General features: G+C 32.7%; 1 protein-coding gene across 2 annotated transcripts in view; it reads left to right on the top strand.

The window, feature by feature from the left end:
* LOC114331820 (protein peste) overlaps positions 1 to 24,478 on the top strand; it is a 195,705-nt gene that overhangs the window by 903 nt on the left and 170,324 nt on the right. The gene's annotated exons all lie outside the window — the stretch shown is intronic.

Below are 24,478 nucleotides of genomic sequence, written 5' to 3'. Positions count from 1 at the left end.
CGCAGTTCGTGATAGGTATAGTTAAATATATTCTTAAAACAATATAGGTATTTGAAAACACTGAAACAAGGTCTTTTTCGATAATAATATCCAACACGTCTTTAGGTGTTATTGTTAGAATTGCTAGAATTTTCACTCAACTCATCTTTTTCTGTCAAATGGGGTTTGCAACATCAACTGAATCATTTATTTCCTTGTCATCGTGCGTAATTAACAGAGGTTTGGCGTTGTTTTCTCCTTGGTTCTTAAAAAACATGGTCAATTTCGGTAACTTTTAAACTCTGCTAAGTTTTTCTTCTTTTGCCTGAAAAAAATTAAAATTGCATAGACAGATTCGAACCCCGATGCAAATTTACTGCTTTTTGATCGATTGTTTTGAAGCATATATTTTTATTAAATCATACAATGTTACAATGAGTCACAACAAAAACATTAAATTTACTTAATCCTTTTATTCTTTAAATATACCAATCAAATAAAATTTTAATACATGTAAAACATAAGACAACTTTTCGTGCACATTGCAACTTGCAAGACTGTAAAAGCTTTTTTCTGTGTGTATTACCGACTATAACCCTATTTTTAAAAACCAATTATTCAGTGTTTATTGTTAATTATTTAAATAAATTACGCATGAAAACGAACTTACAAAGTCTCAAATTAAAGGTTGTCCCATTAGGTTTTTAAAGAAAAATTGTAAAAACCTCTATGTAATCATTAATTTAGGTTAAAGTTTAAAAAAACCAATTTATAAGAAAAATTTACCTGCTCTTCCTTGTTGAAATAATTGTGCCGTCATCTGAAGCGTATCCTTTTTCAAAAATATCTTTTTATTTTGCCCAAACTTTGTTTTAAAAAAGGACAAAAAATGTTCGGAATTAAATTATGTTTTTTTATTTGATTAGGCTAAAAGTTGCGCTAATATAAATTAAGTAAATAAACTCACCTTTCGCTTAGCGGCTCCGCTTTTATGCTGCTTAAGTGACATTATAGCTAGTTACAAGCGTATAAACGTAATGTATTTAAACAGTATTAATTAGCACTCACAAACACTAGAACTAAAAATTAATCCGAACCGAATAAATAAAATTCACCAGCATCAACTCACGATTCACAATCTAATGATAAATGACTAAAAGCTAACGCCAACACAAGTAGGTATGAATTACTAATTGTCGTCTTTGACGTTCTTCAGGTACTTTACTTGGTTGTAAACAAAATCTTTACTTGTTGTTAAGCTTAAAGGGCAAAGTAGGTATATTTTATATTTCATTTCTTAACTTTATGGCACCCATTGAAAGACATCTATTTTTGTCAAACACCTTTAACTTTGAGAGCGATTTAAAAGCATTTATTGTAAGATTTCCGAAAAAGAGGTGTAAAAGTATACCTGCTAATCTGTTGCCATTTATGTCATGTCATAAAAGGGTGGTTACCGGGTGTTCCTTTCCCTTTCTCTCAGAAAAAAGATTATATGAAATTGTCAATACAACAATAATTTCAAAGTAATTTTTACAACAAATAAGAGGAGTTTGGTAGGGTAAGTACGACGGCGCGTCAGAATGCCAAATACGTAATTTTAGACAAATGTGTAGGTCTTCTGGGGGCCCCTTCAACCTGGGGGCCCGGTGCTACAGCACCTCTAGCCCCCCCCTAAATCCACCACTGGTGTTAATTTATAATTTATACCATGTGTCAATATAAATTTTGATTAGACTACTTAATAATTATACAAGTTTCACGTTTTCTTGGAAGCTGCAGTTGTTTTATATTAAAAATCAGTAAAATAAGTGAAGTTTTGATTTTTCGAGTAACCTACGTTTCTTACTATTTATTATGTACCTTAATCCTACTTTTTTTAGCAAGTCTTTTTACCTTTTGCTGTTTTATCTCGTAGCATGCATTCTGTTCTTTTGTACTATTTTTATTTATCTATGGGTTAGTGGTTAGTCTGATGTGAGAAGCCCCTCTGAATATTCACTTGCTCTTGATGTGCCTATCTGTGACGAATATTGGCGATCGTCATGGCAATCTTTATCTTATCTAGAGCAGCGCGGAAAAGCTGCACCAATGTTGTGTTGAACCAGGTTCTGAGGTTCTTTAACCAGGATGTTCTTCTTCTTGCAGGACCTGGTTTTTCAAATATTTTTCCTTGCAGAATGGCTTGTAGGAGAGCATATCTGAATTCATGTAGCATAACCCTAATAACACCAAACATTCCATGTACGTTCCTAGAATGTACACACAGGATATTGAAAACATTCCTGGAATGTCCTCAAAAGCACAAGAATGCCCCCTAAATGTCCCAGGAAAGTCCTCTGTCAACATTTTAAACATTCCTTGAATGTCTTGTTGGAACATTCCATGAATGTCTACGACTGTTCTTTGGGACCGTTTAAGTATTATTACGTAACGCAGGTGGGGGGGGGGGGTCAAAAATCTTCAAAAATTACGTTACGTAAGAGTTAAACGCCCAGTACAGTGCGTTACGTAGGGGGGGAAGTGGGTCAAAAATCTTCAAAAATCACGTTACGTAATACTTGAACGTTCCCTTTGGACATTCACAGTATATTTTTTATACATTCCCTGGATATAGTCGCTGATGTGGCATAATACCTCCGATTTGTTTTTTCATGAGTTTCGTAAGAAACACTAAAAACTTTTTTTACAGTCACCTCCTATTTTCATATGATATTTTTTGACATGTTTTGTAGTAAATTCAACTATCTATTTACTGCAAAACATGTCAAAATTTACAGGTGAAAAAAGGAGATGACCCTAAAAATGGTTTTTCGTCTCCTACAAAATTCATGAAAAAGCAGATAGGAGGCATTGTCACATCACCCACGATATACCAGGAGTATATGTGGCCATACCAAATAATTCATCCTTGAGAAATATAAACATTTTTATTGCACAAAATCTTGTCATATATTTTTTTCCATAATCATCACTACGATGATGATTCGAGTGAGCAATTTTAATTTAACCTCAATTACTACTGTTCCTTAAAATGAAGAGCTTACCCCATAGCGCCTCTTATCTAATCTAACAAGATCATGCACTATTCTAACATACGCAGACACACAAGCACTATGCTCTGCTTTTCACTATCATCTATCACTCAAACTAGTTCAAAAGGCTTTGTCCTCTTCAATCTTCTAGTTTGCCCAGTAGTATCGAGGAGCTGGATTTCCTCAATATTCTTGTAGGTATAGTACCCTCGGAGATCCGTGGAAAAAATTTACACCCAAAATAACAAAATTCAGTTTGGCAACACTGTGCGAATGTTGATAGTAACATATCCTTTTTAAGATAAGCACAACTATAATTTAGTCCAAACAAATTAATATATTTTTTTGCCAACAAAAATGAGATTTTTCAACCAAATAATGTTTCAAATATGATGTGCAAAATAATTTTTAATTGGGTTCTGCTAATGGGCTTGCTGTTTTTGTCATTAAAGTAAAAAAAACTAAATTTTACTCATTAAATCAATGTTGTCCGGTTATCGTCTTAATTATTTTAACTGTACTAATATCCGTTGAGTAATTCTGAATGATGAATAGGTCGTTAAAACATTTTATCTGTAGCGGCTCCTGGAATATCTTAAAAATATCGAATTTCATTGATAAAATGCGCATATTCCACCGATCTTTGCTTCGACAATACTTGACTGAAGTTGTTGCTCGTGACTTCCAACTTTACTCCAACTTTAAAAACAAATCCAGCTGTAAAATATTTATGTGCCTGAAGGCTTTTGTATGCTTTCATCTACTGCTTAGAGTAGTAACTGAGACTCCACCAGATATGTATAAATATCTATAATAGTAATTTGGTGGAATGCACTTACTGTAAAATCCAATTCTGACTGAATTGTATATGGATATAAATTCCCAATTATTTTCAGCTTCAATAAATATCTAAAACAATAAAAGAAATAATGTTATTGCTTGCAAAATTCATCAATATTGATAAATATCAGGGAAAAATGAACAGTAAATAAAAATTGTTTCCCCTACCTTTCTCCAACATCTGGAGTTTCCAATAATAATTTCCTTAAATAATCACTTTGCATTGTGGTTAAGTTTATAAAGTTCACAAAATACAGCAAAAGAAATCTAAATGAATTCAAAATAGACAAAATACGACGTTAAAGAATGAAAAATAGATATTACAAACATAACCTCTGTAACTTTTTGTATGCCAATGCCAACCAGAAGTCACGTGGTTGGGATTGCATAGATACACGCGCGGCAAATTTGAAAATGAACGCAAACTGAATAGTAAATGGCCTCTCTTAAAATATAAGACATTGGCAGTATGTTCATAGAATGTCTTGTGGTAACATTCCACCAATAATTTAATCAGATGTTCACCGAATGTTCCTTGAATGTCCAGGACATTCAAATATTAATAGAACTTTGATAGTACATTCCTGGAATGTTTTGTGTTGTTAGGTGTATCCGAAGTAATCGAACTATCGAGATTTAATAGTGCTCAGTACATCTCAGTCCTTCTTCATTCGTCTTAGGGTTTCCTCATTTGTGAACCGGTAAGTCCACCAGATTTTAAGTATTCTCTGATGTAGCCACACTTTGCAAACAAAAATTGGCTGTCCTCTAAAATTTGCCATCCCTAAAAATTTGGGTTCATCCGATTTTTCGTCCGTTTCCGATTTTCTGCACATATCTTCGTTCAAGGTCCACGACTCAATACCACAAAATAGGACAGAAAAGACGTAGCATCGCAGGAGTCTTACTTTTATGCCAAGAGAAAGGTCTCTTGAAGAAGGCCGCATCCGGTTAGCATCTAAACATTCCGTATATGTATTTGGAACCTAGGAGTTTTCTATTGGTTCGTTGCAGCACGCGGTATATTTTAACCAATAGGCGACGAGGTTCCAAACGCATATACGGAATGTTATTCGGTGCCAAATTCATACACGGAATGTTATGGTTCATTCCACCAACAAACGTCTGTTTTGGATTATCGCGACAACGAATATTTCAGTGTGCAACATAAGAAGTACGAAAGTATTTTGCTCTAATAATTATTCCAATGGAATGTATTAATAACAATGTAATTTTCAATTTATTTTCGTTCTTCATATTTTACACAATAAAATATTCGTTGTCGAAATAATCCAACACAGTCGTATATTCGTGGAATGGGGTATAAATATTCGTACACCGAAAAAGATAAGTTTTTATTAGTCTGTTAAAAGGAGATTAATTTTAAAATACTTGTTACTGTATTATTAAATAAAAATAAAACAATTATAGTATTTGGTGCGAAATTCATATACGGTATGTTAAATATTCGTAGAACAAAAAGACGATTTTTATTAAAGCCAATTAAAATGAGACTGGTTTTTAATAGTACATTATGCAACGAGCATTTAATGATGGTCATTATGAAGCGAGTATAAGGGATACGAAACGAGCCGCCTAGCGGCGAGTTTCGTATAGAGTATGAGCTTCATAATGAGAACTAAATTAATGCAAGTTGTATACACGATTTTTTCTATGATTATTCACAAAAAAATATATTCAAATTTATTAATTTTGTAACGCAAACAAATTAAGTAGTTTGCCAGTCTGACAGTTTGTTTACATATTGAGAACTGATAAAGGGTATGTATTTGATTCGCCATTGGTTACTGCGCGTGTGCCACCTTTATCGCGAATGTCATATCGCGATTCTATTGGATGAAAATCTGTATCCTAATGAAAATCTGTATCATAATGAAGTTCATTATGATACAGGTAGTGACATCTAATTGATGTAATTAGATGTCACTACCTGTATCATACATAGTATGATACAGTAATTGATATATTATAATTGATATATTATAGTATGAGAATAGAAAAATTATTGTTAATGTATTATTAAAGATCCGCAAGGAAAAAGGTTTTCCTGTAGTTGGCTGTATACCATATAATACAAAAAAAAAACGAATAAACTCCTTTATAAAAAGTCTATATTTAAAATCCCTAATCTTAGACTACTACATCACAGAACTAGTTTTCGATTGGTTGACCAATGATTATAAGTGCTTTCCTAAAATGAATATAACCTAATAAAATGATGTATTCGTTTTTTTTGTATTATATATGGTATACAGTCAACTACAGGAAAACCTTTTTCCTTATGGATCTTTAATAATACATTAACAATAATTTTTTTTTCTCATACTATAATATATTAATTATGATGTCACTACCTGTATCATAATGAACTTCAATATGATACAGATTTTCAATAAGATACAGATTTTTAACCAACAGAATCGCGATATGACATTCGCGATAAAGGTGGCACACGCGCAGTAACCAATGACGAGTCAAATATATACGCTTTGACAGTTCTCAATATGTAAACAAACTGTCAGACTGACAAGCTACTTAATTTGTTTGCGTTACAAAATTAATAAATTTGAATATATTTTTTTTGTAAACGATCATAGAAAAAATCGTGTATACAACTTGCATTTAATTATCATTATGAAGCTCGTACTCTATACAAACTCGCCGGTAGGCGGCTCGTTTCGTATCCCTTATACTCGCTTCATAATGACCATCATTATATGCTCGTTGCATAATATACTATTAAAAACCAGTCTCGTTTTAACTGGCTTTAATAAAAATCGTCTTTTTCTTCCGTATATGAATTTCGCACCAAATAACATTCCAAATACTGTAATTGTTTTATTTTTGTTACTTTAAACAGTAACAAGTATTTTAAAATAAATCTCCTTTTAAGAGACTCTAATAAAAACTTATCTTTTTCGGTGTAGGAATATTTAACATTCCGTATATGAATTTGGCACCGAATAACATTCCGTATATGCGTTTGGAACCTCGCCGCCTATTGGTTAAAATATGACCGCGTGCTGCAACGAACCAATAGAAAACTCCTAGGTTCCAAATACATTCAGTTTTTCCGAAGAGCGTTCTTATCTCTTGGTTGTTGTTCCATTCTTCATTTATTATGGTGCTGAGATAGTTGCAGTTTTATATATTCATCCATGATACCATAAAATATTAGAAAATATTCAATTAAAGTCAATAAAAAGAAATATACCAAACATATAATGCGAAACACCCACCTGTGTTGAGCTGCCCCCCCCCCCCACTTGCAAAAATTAAAAAACAAATAGCGCTGATTTATGAACCATTTATGAGCGAGCTTTCATATTCCACAAATTAAAAATTTTGAGCTCGTTACACTGAGCAGGAATTTAATATTTTAGTAGTAATTAAAAATAGGGATATTGAATTCGTATAGCTTATATATTCTAAGAATAAACTCTTAAATCACGCGCATTTCGATTATTGAGCTACAACCCCTTCGCAAGAAAACCACCCCATCTTTCCGGCTTAAGGGAGAGTGGTATTTAAAATGCATTAAATTAATTATTTGGCGACTAAATATCGTTTAATAATTTGAGCTCCCAAAATACGCGCATTTAGATCATTCAATTGCAATTTCTTTTGTATAGTACAGTCACTGAAGGTAAAAATCAAATATATGACCTTCGATTTCGGTGAACCTTCATTCATTTTCACGAAAATTGTTGAGTGGATAGAGGATACCTCAAGAAACAAAAGTAACATGGTACCATGTTATATGTACCTTGTCATATGTTATTAAAATAAATTAATACTTTTTTAGTTATTAAAGATCAAATATTTTAATTTTTTTGAAAAAAAAAATGAATGCTTTAAAGCAATTTTTCATAAATCACTCAAAAACTGTAAGTATTTATAAAAAAGTTTTTATTACTAAAATTGAAGCTAATAAAAAATATAATAACTTCCTGACTTGATAAACCATTTAATGTTAATTTAGAGTAAGTTATATTTAATTGAATGTATATTTTTTTCTGCGAGTATAGTCCAAGTAATGAAGCTTGAAATAGGACAAAACCTCGCAATTTTTACAGAATGGATCGATTTGCTTGAAAATATGAGAATACGTAGTGGATAGTCCAAGGATCAAAATCTATATGATGCCGAAAGGCGCTTTCACCATGGGGGTGGATGCCACCCCCTGTTGGGGGTGGAAATTTTTTATTATATTTTGACCGCAAAAGTTGGTAAAAACGTTCATTCTAAGCAAAAAATGTTCTATACATTTTTTTGATAAAATTAATAGTTTTCCATTTATTGGCTATCGAAAGTGTTAGTATTATACCGAAAAATCAATGTTTTTAATTAGTTTTCTGCTAATAACTCCAAAAGTTTTCGTTTTATGAAAACAAACTTACTTAACAAAAATGTACTATTTGAAAAAATAAACAAAACCGTGTTTTTTAATTTTCTTTAAGACCAACAGTAATCAAGATATACTTTATTATATGTTAGCTCTCCTTTGTCAAATGCTAAATATTGTAGTTTCAAAGTCAAAAGACGGGAAAAATATGCATTTTTCGAGAATAACTTGTTAAAACTAATTTAAAGAACTTAAAAATATCTATCTCCAGAAATAAAAAGAAGTCTCTAGCTCAAAAATTAAGTGACTTATAATGACAAGAATGTCAGTCCATATTTTTTTCAGCGCAAAAGTGGTCGGAAGCAACCCCGTAATTACCACCCTAATTAAATCTAGTCATTGACCTTATTTGGTCTTATTGATTTATGTATTGTTAATAGGTTCGAGAAGTTTGACCGACTTAGAATGATTCGTTTTTAAAAAAATTAAATTAACAGCGATTAACGAATTTTTGTAGTTTGGAAAAAATGGCATTTTCTTCTGAATAGGAAGATTAGCATCAGAGATGTGAAAAAATGTATAAATATTAAATTGTAGCTAATTTAATTCCCAAGAATTTGGTTCGAAAAAAATTTTTCTATGACAAAAATTAAGTGAGCTATTGACAATTAAAACTTGTAATAGCATGCAAAAACCACCTTTACCAACCCTTTCAAAATCACCTCTTTTTGTGACTAAGGATTTTAATAAGATTTAATATTAATAGACTTGTAGATCTTGTAAAAGCCTATAAAATTCTTTTATACCAAACTTTCTAAGATACAAAATAAAAAAGTTACGGTTAAAAAATCAATATATTTTTTTGAGAAAAAAAAAAGGAGAAATCCAATTGTAAGCATAATAATGTAAGTTAGCGGTGTTTTTAGTCATTGTCCTTATTCATTCTTCTTTGTTTGTGTATTATTAATAGATTCTAGAAGTTTTGACTGGTTTAAAATGATTAGTTTTTAAAAATCTGAAGTTAAAAGCAAATAAAGGATTTTCGTAGTTTTGTACAAAATGCCATTTTCTTCAGAATAGAAAGATTAGCATCAAAGATAAGAAAAAATGTTTAAATATGAAATTGTAGGTTATTTCATTCTTAAGAACTTGGTGTAAAAAATTTTTTTCTACAACAAAAATTGAGTGAATAGTAAATGAGTATACTATAGAAGAACATTGATTTTTCCATATTAAACTAACACTTTCGATAGCGAATAAATCGAAAACTATTAGTTTTATCAAAAAAATGTATACAACATTTTTTGCTTAGAATGAATGTTTTATCAACTTTTGCTGTCAAAATATAATAAAAAATTTCCACCCCCGAGATGGGGTGGCAACCACCCCCATAATAAAAGCGCCTTTCGGCATCATATAGATTTTGATCCTTGGACCATCCACTACTTATACTCAAATTTTCAAGCAAATCGATCCATTCTGTAAAAATTGCGGGGTGAAAAGCTTCGGTTCCTGGACTAGTATTCAAATTTAAGGATTCACGCTTAAATATCGGGAAAACGATGCATTTTATAACACTTACCAAATACTTGTCAAAGTACTTAAAAATACCTGTCAAATGAGCTCAGAAGAAGTTGATAGCATCAAAATTTCTTTCCAAATTAAGTACTCCAAAAATTTTTCCAAAAAAATGATATTTTTTTTTTTTGGAATAACTCTGTTAATTTTTATGATATCAGGCACATCCAACTAAAAATTTGAAAGGTAATTTCAAGAGCTTTAAAACTGTATTACATTTCATCTTTTAAATACTTTATTTTTTTAGGATATTAGGTTAAAGGGCTCCAGTTACATTGTACAAGTAAAATTTAGGCTTAAACGTTGGTTGGTTATTTTGATTCATACAAAAAAAAGACAAGTAAAATCTTTGCTAATAAAACAAACTCAAATTTCTTTATCTATCATTTTTTACGTGTATCGAGTATTGTTGGAGTTATTATCAAAAACTAATAATTTACAAAAATTTGAAAAATTTTGATTTTTTTAAATCATTAATTTTTTTAGAATATGCGTTCTTAATCGGTCAAAATGTTTAATATTACTTATGCTAAAGTAAAGAAAATATTATAGAGATTACTAAAAATTTTAATTTCTGTGGAAATGGCGTTCGTTTTATTTTTCACTTTTTACTAAAAAATTCGAAAGGGTCCTATTATTTTCATGTTCACTTGATTAATTTTGATGATAATATCAACTTCTTTCGGTGCTCATTTAATAGGTATTCCTTTTTTTTATTTACATTAACGTGCTCGGCAACTAGGGCCACTCGCACGGGACGATTACAAACAAGATTACAACATTACAGGAGGTATACATATATTACAAGAGCATTAACAAGTTATGTCATAAAAAAAAATAAAGTTTATGATACAATGATATTTTTTTTAAACTGAAGAACTCTGTCTAACTGGTTGGTATCACTTAGAATGTCACATAGCTGCGGCTTGAGTTTGTGCTGTTGTATTACTAAATACACTGAACTGATGACAATCGTTAATAATGTGGTTCACGGTAAGTTGACACTGGCATGTTATAGCGGCTTCCCACGATCGGCAATATTGCGGACGGACACGGACCCGCTCGCACCACGCACCGTGGGAAGCGTATCGTCCGTGGTAGCAAAGACGCGTCTGTGCTGGTCCGTACTAGTCCGTAGTAACTACGGCTTCTCAAGATCGGCAATATCGCCGACAGACGCGGACCAGCTCGCACTACGCACCATGGGAAGTGGTCGTCTGTGATAGCACAGACACGTCTGTGGTGATCCGTCGAAAGTCGGTACAGATCAAAGGTGCGTTAATGGCCCGTGTGGACGGTGTCAAGATTTTTTAACACGTTAAACGCCAGTTTTTTTTATAAATTGATAATTTAACACATTTTGATAAAAATAACATACATAATATGTATAATTATTGATTTGAATCATAATATAATACATTTCTTCTTAGTAGCTACTAATAAAAATTTAATAACTCTTTTCGTGAATATTATTGCATTAATAATTCTGATTTATGAGTAACAACTAAACATTCGAAACAATAAAAATTTTTACAAGCACTACATTTGTAGCGAGTTTGTGAAGATTTAGCTTGGGTATACATATTTTTATTATGAATATCATTAGCTTTGAATAAAGATTTTCATGGAATGTCCATACTACACATTTCACACCATAATATGCTATTAACGAAAACATTGAAAGTGATAAGAAACGTGAGAAACGCAATGTAATCAATAGCCAAATTACAAATTAAATGAGTCACATACATAAAATCCGAAATTCATGACACCGTCAGTTTTCGCTATCCAGCATTTCACTGATATTTTTTCGCATCACTGTTTTAACGGACGACAAGGCATTGATTGGCAAGTTACAGAAATTGTTCATTTGCTGACACCAGCAGTTGTATTTAGTGTTGCTAAAGTGTGTTGAGTTGTTATTACAATTTTTTTTGCTAAAAAATGGAATGGACCAACGAATTAATTTTTGATTTTTTAAATCTGTACCAAAATGAACCCACTTTGTGGAATTCGACGGCACCAGACCATAAAAATAGGAACGATACATACGATGCATGGAGCCGCATCAAAAGCCAATTAAAGGATGGCACTGTTTCGATAAAAGATTTAAAAAAGAAGAGGGACAATTTAATGTCGACCTCCTTCTTAAAGTTCCATCTCCTAGCGGAGGTTGGATATCATAATGGCTATGGTCACTTTGTTGGCTGCTGCTCTGAACAGTTGTAATGAACTACAGTTAAACCATTCTCTAAGGTTCCTCAGCCAGGAGATGCGTCTTCTTCCTATGCTTCTTCTTCCTTGTATCCTTCCTTGCATAATAACTCTCAGCAGCTCATATTTCTCTCCTCTGGTAATGTGACCCAAATATTCTAGTTTTCTTGTTTTTATACTGTTCATAATTTCTAGCTCCTTATTTAAACGTCGTAACACTTCAACATTGGTAATCCTTTGGTCCCACTGAATTTTCAACATTCTTCTGTAACACCACATTTCGAACGCTTCTATTTTCCTTATGTGTTGCCTTTTCAATGTCCAAGCTTCCATTCCCTATAGTAATATAGAAAATATGTAGCATCTTAGAGCCCTCAATCTGAGAGGCAACTGAAGGTCTTTGTTTGAAAGCAGTGTCTTCATTTTTATAAATGCTTGCCTTGCAGTTTCAATTCGGACTTTAATTTCTTTGCTTTGGTCATTTTTGTCATCAACCCAGGTCCCAGATATTTGTATGTCTTTACTTTTTCTATTTGGGTTTGCTCTAGTATTAACCTTACATTTCCATATTGTGTTTTTGAGACAATCATAAATTTAGTTTTTTTCTTGTTTATTTTGAGTCCATATCGAATGCAATAATCGTTAATTCTATTTAACAATTCTTGTAGCGACTCCAGGGTGTCTGCCATTATAACGGTGTCATCAGCGAATCTTATGTTATTTGCTATCCTTCCGTTTATAGAGATTCCATCACTTAGTTCCGCTATCGCTTCCTGAAATATGGCCCCTCTATGGACCCCCAATGTCTTACCCCTCTATGGACCTCTAATGTCGACCTATAGAAGGCAAAAAACAAAAGTTAAAGAATCAATGGGGATGACGTTTACAAGCCTGAGTGGCCTTTTTATGATATCATGGCAAATTTTTTGGATGATGTCTACAGTAGTAAGTAAGATTAAGTAATTTTATTTGCAGTTTATATAAGACTAATATTAAAAGTGACATTCGCCAGTTGAACCTAGCTTCAGCCCGTGAGTAATGACCCGTGAGTAACTTCAGCCCGTGAGTAATGAACTATTACTCACGGGTAAAGTAATGGGTGTTATTATCTATTCAAAAATAGCTAATAAAGAGCATATTATTAAACGGTCGTAGAAAAAATACATTATTCCACCGGCGCGCCACAAATAATGTTCATTTGTTAGTTTTTTCCGTGATGCGAACTTGGGGTGTCAAAACAGAAAATAAATAAGTCAAAGAAAATAAAATTATATTTATATATACTTACTTTGAACGACTTTTATTGTATTCTCATATCCACCAGTCGTGACCAGACACCTCGTAACGCGACAGTTCGTAACCGGACAGTTGGTAACGGACAATTCGTGACAGCGACAGTTCGTAACGGCGACACTCGGTAACGGCGACAGTTCGTAACTAGACAAATTCGTAACAGACAATTCGTAACGTCTAAATTGAATTATTCTGTTTATTGGAAACTAACTATTATCAATTATCACAGTTATAATTGAAGTTGAATGAATATGAAAATATCAGCCCAAAAAACAAAAAGCTTAGTAATTGCCAAAGAACCAATAAGATGCAAATTGGAGTTAGAAAATCAAATTATACAACAAGTAATGACTTTCAAATATCTGGGAATTAATCTATCAGCCGACAACAATATCGAAGAAAAGGTAAAATACCAAATAATTAAAGTCAGTAGAACGGCCGGATGCCTAAACAACACAATTTGGAAAAACAAACACCCAAGATTGGAAACAAAGGCCCGAATATATAAGTCAGTTATTAGGCCAGTTATGACTTACACGGCCGAAACAAGACCAGATACAAGCAAAACACGAAGACATCTGGAAACCAACGAAATGAAGATCTTAAGAAGGATTGCTGGAAAAGGACTGCAGGATAGGGTAAGAAGTGAGGAAATCAGACGCATATGTGGGGTAGACAATATAAATACCTGGGTAAAGAACAGAAAAAAAGAGTGGAATGAGCACATAAGCAGGATGTCTGAATCAAGGATAGTAAGAATAGCCAGGGACAAGTCACCGTTAGGCAGGAGAAGTATAGGACGCCCAAGGAAAAGATGGAATGACAACTTAGGGGCAGAATGAAAGGCACCGTTGAAGAAAAACAGGCAGTACTGCCTATATAAAAGAAGAAGAAGAAGAAGATAATTGAAATTATCTTTATCAATTTAACGAATCAGTACGGGGATAAACATGTTTAACACATTTTATATTTCGTGTTTCAGAGTACCTATATTAAAAGTCTTTAAACAGAAACAAATATTTAAATACATACAAACTTTTAACAACATTCTTAAGTTTATTTCTCTTATTGTTCCTTAAATTTGCATATACAGTAATACCTGTGTTACCGGCCACTTGCCAAAAACACAAATTGTAAACTATGCATTTGATCATTATTAAGTTGACCTTAACCCGGCATTAGTCGCTAGGTTGGTTCTTACGTGAGTGGTCGCGCGTGAGATTTTGTCTCACAAAGGTACCCAACTTTCGCCTTTTTTTACGAAATATAATTTTCAAAATAGATTTTAAACTTAATAAAGTTATTATTAGCTTTACACAATGTGACTGTTATGTGCTGTTTCAGTTTAACCTAATCTAAAAATGTAGAAATAATATTAATTTTAATATTTCAATATAAATTTCAAATTTGTACTAGTACCTTTATTTTACTGTTATGCAACAGGGTGAGTTCTAAAATTATCTTTGCACGATTCATATTGCAAATACAAAATAAAATAATGCTACAATATAAAATAATGCTAAAAATAATGCTGAATAATATTATACACGGTCTATTCGATTGTAGAGGAAGGATAATTCGGAGACAAGAAGGAACTAGAGCATGTGTAATTTACCAGGGAAAAAGTTGTGTGCAATATTCTTAAACCGTGAGAGAAAATCTCATATAGCGACCAATGCCGGGTTAAGCAAAGTTGTTGTGCATGACTGAAGGTTGCTGAGTTGGTACGACTAATCTAAGTGTATAGGGGGTTGCCCCCCCCCCACACTACACTCTTTTTTATTTTTTTGGACACATTGTTTTTTCTTAATTTTATATGATGTATAATCAAAAGATACACGCAACCCTAAACAACCCTTTTTTCTAATAAACAATAGTTTTTTGTGCTGTTTGCGCAAATAATTATTACTTAGGTTGGTCGTATTCACTCAGAAACCTTCCCGGGTTCATGTACAACAACTTTGCTTGAGGTCATCCTATTATGATCAAATGCATAGTTTACGATTCTATAAAGGACATACAAACTTTTTTATATTGTATCGTATAAACATCAAAAACATGGTATTATAAAAATAATTATTTTTCGAATCAAAATGTCAATTTTAAAAACAAAAAAAACTTCCAACATGGGGAATGGAACCCGGCTTGCCGGGCTGAAAGCCAGGAGCTAGGTATTTTAGGCCATGATGGATGTAAGTAAGCCGCGGAGATAAATATTTGACATATAGTTGTAGGGTGTTTCCATCTAGTTTCATATTTTATCTTGTTTTGCCTAAAAGCCCCGGTTTTGGGCTGGCTGACACACCATTTTTTAACGGAACACCTAACTCAATAAAGAAAAACACCCATGCTGCTCCGGTCAAATTTTACACTACCTCCCTGACTATTATAAAGCATTTGAGGGTTCAAAGACAGTACCTCGTAAGTAACAAGTAGCTAGTTTTACAGGAGGAACAAAAAACTGTTTAAGAGTTGATAAGATGTAGTTATTTTTTGAAATCTTTTAAATTTATTGTATTTTAAACTTCCTGATTTTGTAAGTAAAATAAAAAAAGTGTGAAGCAAAATTTAAACAAAAATTAAGTCATTTACGAGGTAATGTCTGTTTTTGTCTGTCACATACGAGGTAATGTTCATTTCTTTAATTTGTATTTACGTAATAATAAATAGATAAATACATATTTACCTAAATAAAAATTACATAAAACAGAAAAAGAAAAAAAAGCAAATTAATATTAGTTTATTCTGATTGTTAAAATCTAAAAAACAAGGTAACAAAATCCTAAAATTATGGCAATGAGGAAGAAATCATGCACTAGTACTAATATTATTAACATTAATTAGGATTAAGACTTATACGGCAACAAATCATAAAAAGACCAACAGTCTTTAGGAATAACTGATTTGATTATTTGTAGGTGGTCATACTTTGTTTTTGAAATTGCTGGTCTATTTTGAAACAATGGGGGAAATTTAATAATAGAAAAATTAACATTTTTTGGTCTAGTTGGGATTTCTTCAAAGGAATCTTCAAAATTGATTTTAAACAATATTTTTCCATTAGTATATCTTAAAACACGAATATCTGTAACTGTATTACCACCAACTAATTTACTAAATCGAGTTGTATTTCATAAGATTTTTGTCGTCAAAATTTTGGAAAAAGGTCTAATCAAAATTTACTACTGTAAATGGATTTTTATGCCTAGCTTCCTTTGTTAACCTTAAATAGTCAAAAGGAAGATAAATTTCCCTATTTTCTAGGACTGTCTCAATAGAGCTGTGCACTAAATCACACTCCATTTGCGTGTGTCCTTTTTCTAAAAATTTTTGGTCAATAATGACATTGTATTTTTCAGATAAGAAAAGCAAAGTATTAGACATTACACTGCTCCGGTTTTGGGCAGTACACCCATCAGAATAGATAGTTATGGGAAGTTTGTGTGATGAGTTCAGAAAATGTTCTTCCAAATAATGTTTCAGAGAAGATGCGTAGGTGGAAGCCTGACCATCTGCCTCTGTCTCATTGTACCAATAGCAACTAGCTTGCCTACTAGCCAAATTATAGATTATAGATAGTATAATTATGGCAGCAAAGTTTAGTTTCATAGTAGAGTGCACTGGCCGGTAATTGAGGAGATAGTTTCACTGACTGAACGTCCATCGTAATAACAAAAAGTTTTCCTTCAATAGCCTCTTTTTTGTCACGTTCTTTCTCACTTCTAGCTCGATCTTTTCTGATTATGTGGTCATTATATTCTTTTTCAGATAAATTTCCATTTTTAAATTTAAAACAACTGTCACACTGGTCTTTGCGTGGATGAAAAATAGACAACTTCATTGTGTCCATCATAGTTCCTAAACAAGTGTGAGTTAATGGTGTCTTTCCATTGTGTGTACAACATTTGCAGTAAGCCCTATACAAATCTGAAACAGACACTTGCTCCAAATAAAGCCACACCTATAAATAAAACAGTTTATAAGAGAAATGTTAATCAACAGCAACACAAACACTGCTTTAGACAGCCAAATTATGTTGTATTTAACAGAATAAATACAGTTGATTTTAATAAAATGTCCATTTTACCTTTAAACTTCAAATAACGGCGATCAAAACAAAACACTCAAACATGCCCACTGACGTACTGTACAAACTGCACCATACGAGGTCCTGGTTTTAAAATATTTTTACGGCGCATTTACGAGTTAACGTTCCCTTGCAGTTTTCTACCTAAGGCCTGAAATATTTGGTTCTTTAGAACTGTCAATAGATGGATCTGTATGTCCTAAACTAGATTAAACAGAAAACCGATTTTAATAAAAATGTCACTTACGAGGTACTGTCTTTGAACCCTCAATCCAAAGTTGGTCCAAAATTTGTTTTTGATCAACGATTTTTTTACAAGTTAATAATTTAACACATTTTGTTAAAAATAAAATACATTATGTCTGTGTGTAATTATTAATTTACATGGAATGTGCATACTACACATTTCACACCATATTCTAAACGAAAACATTGAAAGAGATAAAAAACTTGACAAACGCAATGTAATCAATGCCAAAATTAAATGAGTCACATATATAATTTCAATCAAAAGCACAGACTGTCGCGGACCATGGGAAGACCTCTGTCCGCGGTGCGTTAGAATCCGAGGTGGTCGGCTGTTCGTGATGATCCGTAGAATCGCAGACCATGGGAAGACCTCTGTCTGCGGTGCGTGGTGGTCCGTGCTCGTCGGCTGTGCGTGATGATCCGTAAAATCGCAGACCAGTGGGAAGCCGCTATTAGACAGATAGGCCGGATATCTGAGTATATAATATATCTGATAATAGGTATTTCTGAGTCCTTTAACAAATGTATATTAAGTATATTTTATAAAATGCATCGTTTTCCTGTTAATTAGGTTTGAATAATTAGATTTAAGTACTCGCCGAAAAAAACAATACATTTAGTTACCTACAACTCACTTTGAATTATTAATAAAAGGTTTTTCAAAGCTTTAATTTTGGTAATGATAGCTTTTTTGTAAAAACTTTTGATTTGCGAAAAACCGCTTTACAACATGCGGTTTTTCACGAAAAAATTAAATCTTTGATCTTTAATAACTCAAACAGTCTTGATTTATTTTAATAACTTTATATAACAAATTCTGCTTATAATTTGTCCTTCTGTCGATTTGTTGAGTTATTTTGAATAAAATAATTTTTACCCCCGAGAAGGGTCGGTATCCACCCTTAGGGCAAAGGCGCAAGGTGGCACCATACCTTTGTTTCTTGGGGTATCCTCTAACCACTCACCAATTTTCGTGAAATTCGATGAAGGTTTACCGAAATTGAAGGTAATAGTTGATTTTTACCTTCAGGGACTGAAGACGATATATTTTAATTTTTTTCAGCACGTTTCTCTTAAGTTAAATCAATTAAAGGGTTGTTTGGGGGTGAAGGGGATGAGCTCAAAAATCTAAACTATACCATTTTAAGAGCTCATATATATCTCGTAATTCTACCGCAAAAATCAATTCAATATCCCTATTTTTAAGTAGTGGGGGGGGGGGGGGGCTGAGTCAGCCCCAACGAGCTCAAAATTTTTAATTTGCGGAATATGAGAGCTCATAAATAGCTCATAAATAGCTGATAAATCAGCGCTATCTGTTTTTTAATTTTTGCAAGTGGGGGGGGGGCGCTCAACAGGGGTAAAAACCCATAAAACAGTCAGAATTTTATATAATAAGTATAAAAACACCACCCTCGGAATTTCTTTCAAACATAAGCAAGCCGTAAAAATTCAATTTTCATTACAATCATTTGTGGTTTAAACCCATATAAACATATTTAACTTATGCATAATAGATGTAGTGTATGGTATGGAATTTTTCGGTTTCGTGATACACTCTGTATTTCTTTTCAATATTTACTGGAAGATGATTTATTATTCCGCGTAAATTTTTTACAGACTTCAACAGAAGCAAACAACAGAACAATTTGCCGGTTTTCCAAAAAAAAAAAATTGCCTTCAAATAAGTAAACACTTCAGATAACCCTTGACACATACGCGTATTATTTTTAAATTTTGTCAAGAAAATTAATAATATTTACGAAAACAAGGTCAATGTTTTGACGCACTAATATCTCCTCCTCTAATTTTTTTAGCTGGTTGTTCATTTATATATATCAAGAACGGAAAAGTGTTCAGCAGAATGTGACTTACTGTTAGGGTGAACCGGAAGGCCATTTTGATAAATGACTGTGTAGGATGTTACGGTTTAATAAATAATATCACGATACTTAACTTTATTAATGATGGAAAATTAATAATTAATTGAATTTTTCTACAACCGTGTTAAAAATGCAATTTTTAGCACTCCATACGAGCGTTAAAAATGCTACTTTAAGGCACTAGTCCTTTAAAAATTTTAAGGCACTGCAGTTCGTATTGACGTATAGGCAATTTTGATGTAATGTCAAAAAAATATAAAAATGGAATGTCAGTCAAGTTCAAGTAAAAATTTTTGTAGATATTGTCCTGTAATTACGTTTGTAGAAAAAATATTGTATAATATGCGTGTTAAAAAGTACATTTTTAAGGCACTCATGTAGAGACCGACCGATTAATCGGCTTCGGCTTCGGCATCGGCTTCGGCCAAAACGAAGCCGAAGGTTTCGCCGAAGGTAGAATAATAAAATGCTCTGTCAGTATACTATACTATACCTATACCTATGTATAAATAATGTCTAGTCTAAACCTAAACAATATGCTTCGGCGAGTCTTTGATAATTTGAATAATATTTACACTTACACCCTATTTTATACCCTAAACTAAAATGTTTTACAAACTTTCAGGTAGTAGGTCGGATATAAATTTTAACAATAGGCCAAGATGTCTCAAAGATCTTCATTTGAATATTTCTCACGTAGTAAGATTCTGAGAAACTGTAATAATTTTCTCCAGATTACTGGTGTTTTGACTACCTAAATATTAGTAGTGTTCGCGCAGTACAAATCGAGCATACCCAGAGTAAGTTCGGGATTAGTTTCCAATGCGCAGGCGTCAACGTAAACTTATCCTGGACATGCTCAGGATTTTTCGCTCCGCGAACGATTTTCGGATTCGCAAGTAATGACGGGTTGCATACATTAAGGTTAGAGAAGGAAGCTTTTTGTTGTCTCTTTCTTATTTCGAAATAAATGTCAAAAAAAATGCAAATGCAACAAATTTGTATGTCAACAAAGAGAAAAAGAAAAGAGAATAAAGGCAACAGGCAAAGGATTAACTTTCTATTCAATAATTCAATGCCTTTCTTAGAAGGTAGAAATTTGATTAGAGTCTTTCTTTATTATTTCCACAATATAATGTGGTTATTTCCACTCTGAAATCCAGCTTACATTTTTGTAGAGAGTAAAAGATTGTTGATATGTAGATATAAAAATTACCTTTAACTTCATGAGGGTTGAACATTATCTGAAGGAAGGAATGATTTAGTAAAACAATCATTTCCAATTTTGATATCTATGTATTGAATTTAATGGGTTGTGGCATTGTGTTGTGGTTTATTACACCACAAAAATAATGAAATATAACAAGACACAAGAAATAGTTTCAGAATAAGTTTGATGTATTGTTTATGTTTCATTATATTCAATAAGAGACTAATTTAACTCATAAATTAAACTGGAAAATAAACCACAAGAATATGTAGGTACTTATAAGCTCATTTAGATAGAAGAAATTAAGTAAAAACAGAGTACAATTTATTGTAATACATACTACCGTAATAGATAATTATCGAATATCGAATGAAAATAATACTTGAAAAGGTACCTACTTATTTATAAACATACGAAATGGAAAACATTGACAAAAACAACTAAAAAAGCTTTAATATAAAAAATTTGTTTGAAGAATATTTAAATGACACAACACTTTACATAATTTCAAAACTTTAAAAACCAGAATCTACATCTACAAGTTGTTTAACAAAACAATATTTTAGGTTAAGAAATTGGAAGGAGTAAGAACAGAATGTCAAGAAATTCTTCCCAAATATTTTGTGCGCCTGTGCGAACTTAAAATCCGAAACAAAATCCTCGAACGTCGAGAGCGTACCCCGGGCATGTTCAGGATCTTTTTTCTGTACTGCGCGAACACCGAATTAAAAATCTGGAGGGTGTTCAGAGGGAAAGATTTGGACTCCGCGAACGCCCAATTTTGTAATGCGCAGGCGTTCTCCCTCTGGGTATACCCAGGACGTACTGCGCGATCAAAGCTATTAATGGCAAAACATCGACTGTCCCTACTATGAATGCAAATTTTTTATACCAGTTTAGAAGAGCTAATTTGTTAGGAGAAAACGCTGACAAGCTTCTTTTTCTTACGTTTAGTATGTTTGATTTCGAATATTAACAGATCCAGTAATCAGAAATACTTACTTTAATGTTTATTAATGTTATTTAATGTTATTTATTTTTATTATCGCTTGTATTACCACATAATATAAATGTTTGATTTTTTTATCTTATAATTTCATATTTTTTTTATCACTCATCAGTTAATAAAAATGTAATGCACATTATACCCTATTCCACGAACATACGCCTGTTTTGGATTACTTCGATAACGAATATTTTACTGTGCAAAATAAGAAGAACGAAAGTAAATTGCAAATTACATTGTTGTTTATTGGAATAATTATTAGCGCCATTTACTTTCGTACTTCTTATGTTGCACAGTAAAATATTCGTTGTCGAAGTAATCCAAAACAGGCGTATGTTCGTGGAATGGCCCATATTTAAATTATTAACATTTAATATAATTTTAGTCACCTTCGGCTTCGGCTTCGGCCAAAAAAATCACTCGCTATCGCTCATTCTGCAAACTTTCACATGCGTGCCTTAAACGTGTACTTTTAACATTTATATCATAAATAACTATTAAAGGAATTTACTACTACTACTTTCGGTTTACAGCGTCCTCCGATGCCTTCCGACTAATAACCGCCAGTCTTCTCTGTTTAACCATAGACCTGGAGGATTTCTCTTTCCTTTAGTTCTTTTCTAATTCCCTTTCTCCAGCTTCTTCTCTGCTTTCCTCATTTCCTTTTTCCTTGTGGTGTCCACGACAAAATCTGTTTAGAGATCCTGTCTTCTGGCATTCTCCGTACATGGCCCTACCATATTAGTTGTTTTGTTTTTATGTTATCAACTATTGTATGTGTAATTCCCATCATTTCTCGTATTCTCTCATTTGGTATCCAATCTCGTCTTGATTTTCCAGCTGCTCTTCTCCAGAAGTCCATTTCTGTTACTAGTAATATTTTCTCGGTTGTTTGTTTCAGTGATTAAGCTTCACTGCCATATGTGATTACACTTTTAAGTATGGTATTGTATATGAGCTGTTTGTTCGCTTTAGATATTGTTTGGTCCTAAAGAATGCTATTCACCATGGATATGGCTTTTCTACCCTGTAGGTTTCTGTCTTTTATAGCAGCATCAAGTGTTCCGTCTTAAGTTATCTTCATGCCCAGGTACTTGTATTCATCACAGTTTTTAATTTCTACCCCATTTTATAATGTAATGGACTGCTTTATCCGTCCAATACACATGGCTGCAGTTTTCTGAATGTTGACTTCAAGACACCATTTGTTATATTCTTCTATTAGCTTCCGCGTCAAGTAACTCAAGTCGTCAGGATCCTAAGCAATCAGAATTTGGTCATCAGCGAAACATAAAGTAATCAGTCATAAAGTAATAAACATAAAAATAAATTTGGTCATCAGCGTAATGTTGTCTCGTCATTGAGAGGGATTCCCATGTCATTATATTTTCTTTTCCATAGCTTGAGTACTTGCTCCAGCTAAGTTTTGAGAAGGGTAGACGAAATACAGCAAACCTGCTTCAATCCTTTCGTGACCTTAAATCCCTCAGATATTCTTGATCCATCCAAAAAAGAAACTTTAAACTTCATGTTGCTAAATAACATGATCTAGAAAATATAACTAAATGGATTGGAAAAAAAATGATTTGTGAAGTGTGTATTTTTTTTTTACTTTCCTATTTGAGGGTTTTCGGCTTACAAAACCACCTTCAAAGATATTGTCAAAGGTTTGTAAAGTACCACTATAAAGACATTTGACTATAGCTTTGACTATGGTGCTTTAAAAACCTTTGACCATAGCTCTGAAGTTGGCTTTGCAAGCCGAAAGCGCGCAGCTCGGAAACTAAAAATTTTTACACACTTCAAAAATACTTTTCTTTTCCCATTCATTCAGTTGTCAGTTGTCACAAGCGTCTATAAAATATATTAGTCTTTTCAATTACTAGACCATACCTGTTCCATCCTTAACAAGTTGCAGTACGTGAGAGTTATCTATTAAATCTTCAGACAGTCACAATGGAAATCTTTTATAAAAATAAGTATCATTCTCTTTGCCTTTATCTGACACACCAGCTTCACTAATTATTATACAGTGCATTCATAAAGTGTGGAAACGGTCTGTTATCTCATGACTTTATTATTTTCAGAGGTAAAGCTCTGACAGGTCGATTTTTCTTTTTACATTATGATTTTTTAACGTATATCCCATAATAGTGACGTCATAGATTTGGCCGTGATGACGTCATCGATGATTTTTTTAAATGGGAATAGGGGTCGTGTGGTAGCTCATTTTTTGAAAGGTGATTCAATTCTCTATGCAGTACTATAAACATTAACATCATTATTTATACACGGTGGCCAAAAAATAATTTTGGAATTAAAATAATTGACGCCAAAAGAAGAATGTATGCAATTTATCTAACTCAAAATACATTTTACTGATGCCTTCTTCTTCTTAACGTGCCCTATCAAGTCCCCTTGATGTTGGCGATTAACATGGCGAAACTGTTTCTGTCTCGAGCTATTCTAAATAGTTGTTCTGCTTTCTGTATTCCTGTCCACTCTCGGATATTCTTCAACCAAGAGGCCTGCTTTCTACTAATTCCTCTGCGTCCTTCGATTTTACCTATCCTAATAAGTTATGTATAGAAGAATATTATACCGTTCTCCCCTTACTACGTGTCCAAAATAGGTGATCTTTCTATATATGATGTTATCAAGCAGCTCGCTGGCAGCATTTGCTCTCTTAAGGACTGCCACATTTGTCATCATAGCCGTCCATGGTATTTTCAGTGTAC

This window comes from Diabrotica virgifera, chromosome 2 (genome assembly GCF_917563875.1).
Source record: "Diabrotica virgifera virgifera chromosome 2, PGI_DIABVI_V3a".
Classification (NCBI taxonomy): Eukaryota; Metazoa; Arthropoda; class Insecta; order Coleoptera; family Chrysomelidae; genus Diabrotica; species Diabrotica virgifera.
This window is presented reverse-complemented; position numbering and strand designations above follow the sequence as displayed.